We start from the raw sequence: 4,549 nt of genomic DNA, 5'->3' as shown, positions 1-4,549 counted from the left end.
AATATGAATCTGAACTATTGACTAATGTGACTCAGTTCTCTGCCTGTGGCACTCAGAAAGGTATTTGCTCTCAAAAGTGTATGCCTGCATAATCATCCTCAACAGTGTTGTCTTGTTCTTTATCCGTCTCTCTCTCTCTGTTTAAGCTCATCTGCACCACTGACATCACAATTACTGTCACATCTTTAGTCAGCAATCATCATTGTCCTATATCGCAGATATGAGCATACTTTTCTGACTCTCTTTCCATTGCACAAACACTTCCATCCATTTTTCTGGCACAAACACAGAAACCCATGTGCCACATACACACTCACACACAGTGTTTCAGTAATCTTGCTTTCACTGCCTCCCACACAGGCATCTGTAAAAGAGCATGTGTGGTTCAAAGCGGTAGTTTAGTCCACACTGGCAGAAGCTGGCAGATTCAGAGACCTTAATGTGTTACATACTCTCTGCGCATTATGTTATAGGTCCTTGATAATTGCAGTTTCTCTGAAGGCCTCAAATGTCAGATGCTTTTAGCAAAGTAAATGCCTACATTTTTCCTTCCTATCTTGTGCATTTTTCAGTGCAACGCAGAACCTTGTGAGGAGCCAAATGCAACTTGTTAACAGTGGAAGTTGTCTGGGATTGTAATCTTCAAAGTTACATTTTTCAGCTTTGCATTTTTCATTTTATTTTTCAATTCCAAGAGCACTCATTCCAGGGTGTGCTAAGACAAACTGTGGTTTCAACACAGGAAATGGTACAAAAGAGTATTTTGGCTTGCTGTGGAGAAAGCAGGGTATTTTACATCTTTGGTTGTTTCTCTTGTGCAGGTGAATGATTGCGGAACAGAGAGCGGCCTTTGCAGTGCAACCTTGTCCCATGCTGCTCCCTCCTCTCAGGGGATGGCCGAGGTCCAGGATGGACACACGAACGCATGTGACAGGTACATGGTACCACACATGGCCTTGACCTATGCACTTGAGGATATTTGTTTTTATTTGTATTTATTAATGTATGTGTGTGTGTGTGTGTGTGTGTGTGTGTGTGTCTGCTCTGTAGCTCTGCAATGTTAGAGGAGAGCCAGGATGGTATGGACAGCGGTACCCTAAGTCCTGCCTCAGCTCGACAGGTCACCATCCAGCGGCACCCAACTCAAGGCTTCGGCTTCATTGCAGGCAGCCAGAGGCCTGTCATTGTACGCTCCGTCTCTGCTGGTTAGTATGTGCGTGCATGTGAGAGGAGAGAAAACACAGGGAGAGTGATGACATTTCCACTGACGACTGAAATCAAACTTTCCGTTTTACTATATGTATATGACTTTATATGCTGGCTGTGCTCACCTGCAGACGGCCCTTCTTCTGGCAAGCTTCTCCCCGGAGACCAGATCTTGGCCATTAACGAGGAGACGGTGAGCGACGCCCCCCGAGAGAGAGTCATAGACCTTGTAAGGTAACATCCTTTACTGTCCCAGGAGGGAGGGAGGGGGAGGGAAAGGCGGGGGCCATGGGACCGGCAACACGGGAAGTAGAGAGGACATGGGTACAGGGTGGATCAAAAGGAACAAACAGTTTCTTTTTGCTGATGCGTTACATCAACACAAACCTGTGGATAAATCAGTCCTTTTGCAGCTGAAGGACAGCGAGAAAATGGCAGATATAAACCCTGAGAAGCTCTCCAAATACCATGCTGTATGCGGCGTTATCTAACCCACTCCACTCTCTGTTGTCTTTCCATAGACGCTGCAAAGACACTATAGTTCTCACTGTGCTGCAGCCCCATCAGGTAGTATAATGGGACACTCACTCTCTTTCATGTTCCTCTCCCTCAGGATTTCTTTTACTCTTCACCAGCCTTAACACTTCATGTCACTCTGAATGATACAGAAACACCGTACAGTATTCTTTTCCAATAGTGCACACTAATGCAGTGCAGACATACAGTACATTAGTATCCTTGGCCATGCCTACACATTAGAGTAATTTCTTATTCAGGTTGCCCCTTTCAGAGTGCCTTGATGTAGGCACACATACACCTTCATGAGACCTTATTAAAAGAAAGATTGTGTGTGCAACCATCCACATAGATGGAATTGAAATATACAATTTATTTAGCCAACTAACTGGACTGGATATCTTTACATGATGAAACTGATAAGTTAGGTAAGACAAGATGTAAATCAGATTTTTTCAATTTCATAATTTAGATGCATAAGAGTTAAGCAGCGGTTTTGCAGGGACTAGCCTATGTCTTGGCTCTAAAGTGGTTAACATCATTATTGTGTTCAGAGCAAAAAGTAATTTAAACAATTTAAAAATGTTTAAACTTCTAGCAGGTGAGTTTCATGTTGAAAAGCAGGCCTGCTGTTGTCGCATTGCAGCAGCATTAGCCAGCAGCATTAGCCAGCTCTCCAACACATGTCTCTTTAGCGCTGGCAGTCACAGGGGCTTTTTCTCTCATTTATGTCTCTTCTTTCAAGCTGATTCAAGAGTTTCTCTCTCTCTCTTCTTATCCTCAGTCACCTAAGTCTGCCTTCATAAGTGCAGCCAAAAAGGCCCGCCTGCGAACCAACCCGCCTAAAGTGCGCTTTTCAGAGCAAGTGTCCATCAGCGACCCAGACTCAGTAAGTTCAACTACCCATGTTTCTCTGTGACATGTGCATGCAAACACATGCTGTTACCCTGCCTGTCTTCCTCCGGCTGTGCATTTCTTTTGTTTGATCCACAGTTGTAAAAAGCTTCAAGTATCCTTTTATTTCAGTGAGCCTTTGGTCCAGTGGTTTGGCCTCGAGTAAATTGCTTTTCTGACTGATTTGAATTCTCACAGCAGCAACCAGAATTGCTTTTCAAAGGCATTCAAACATTTTGAAAACAGCCACAATATCAGTTAGAAATCTTAAAATATTTGCATTTGTTTGGCCGTTAGTGTTCAATCTTATGTCGTTGCACATGGCAGAGCTATCATGTTCCCAATTTTCATTCCTGATTAATAGACATCCACAAGCACTTACGCGGCTTGAGTTACTTCAGTGCAATTAAGACCTGCTATGTGGCATACATATGAGGTAAGAGACTGTACACACATTAAGTACCAGGGGATGAGGGAGGTTAGAAAAGTTAGAAGGTAATGTAATTTAAATATTTGTTAGAGTGAGGGTTGTCAGCCTTTTTTAAGACAGCAGGGGAGGATATTTGAGTTATTTATTCACATATTTGTGAGATTAATTATATAAAAAAGAAGAAGGCTATCATGTGCACTGTGGAGGTATGTTTCCCCACATGCACAGAATATGGGGTGTGGTGTGTGTGCACAAGCCCTTCAGCACAGAGATGTCACCTGTCCTCGTTCACTCCTTTGTTGGCTATAATAATACTTTGGCAGCTCCTTATTCAAAAATAAGGAGTGGCTGTCTTTTCACCATTGTGTTATCGTTGCCATTAATATATTACTTTGAGATATTGTGGGGGAGAAGGTATTCGGCCTTTCAGCACTCCTCCCCACTAAAATAATTTCCATACAGTCCCTAGTGCCTAATGGTCAATCCAGGATCTATGGGGGGAGGAAGGAGGGTACACTGTATATAAGGTGGGAGCACAAAGATGACAAGCAGTAGACAATCAATAAAGAATCAGAAGGAGGAATGGGCATTTCATCATTCTATTTTCTATTTACCTGACTGTAATGGAAGAACGTAGAGAACAGGATTGCTCATCACATGGACCACCAGGTTTCTAAGAACCAATGGATAAAGGAGTGATAGGCAGACAGCTCAAGCTCATTTTTCATTACAATTAATTTTACCATCCACTCTAACCGGGCAGTACCAGGCAACATCATGTGAACCCAGAGATTTCCTTTATTGGAGCTAAATTAATACTTTAGTTAAAGTGAAAGATATTCCCACAAACCAGTAAGACCATCAGCTCCATTAATGGTGAGAGCAACACTGTCGGGGGGCTGGATCGCCTCTCAAACTGAACTAATCTTGAACTTAACTCAAACTCCCTGAATCTCAGAATTCTGAATCCAAATTGATCAGAGCTCAAGGCACTGCTGATGCAGAGATGTGAGGTAGATGCTATGATTGGTAATGATCAGTTGTTTCGGCCACCACCATCCAACCCATGGCAAGACATTTCTTAATCTCTGTCTGCAGTGATCAGGAGCCACAGGCTGATATTGATTACTGAAAGGCTTATCACTAGCCTGGTGTTTATTGAGAGAAAGAAGATGGAAAGGGATGAGGCCATGGCGTTGAGCTGTGATTTGCCCTGCATGTGACAAATCGGCTCCAGTTCACCCACACTAACAAGAACAAAGGTAGTGGCTTGTCATTGGAAGCTAAAGACCTGTTTGTGGCGTGTCTTCACTGGTCCACCCTCGTTTTAATGCTGCAGTATGGAGAAAGATCTGCTCACTCATAACTCAGGCTTTAGTTGCTTCCAATCTGCACAGAAGAACAGCTTGTTGAGCCTTCTGAATACTTGAGTTCTCCAAAAACAGACTGCCGGGCATCTGCTGTGGACACATTTCAACTAAATGCATTTTTTGAGCTATATTG

Source organism: Micropterus dolomieu, linkage group LG19 (assembly GCF_021292245.1).
Source record: "Micropterus dolomieu isolate WLL.071019.BEF.003 ecotype Adirondacks linkage group LG19, ASM2129224v1, whole genome shotgun sequence".
NCBI lineage: Eukaryota > Metazoa > Chordata > Actinopteri > Centrarchiformes > Centrarchidae > Micropterus > Micropterus dolomieu.
This window is presented reverse-complemented; position numbering follows the sequence as displayed.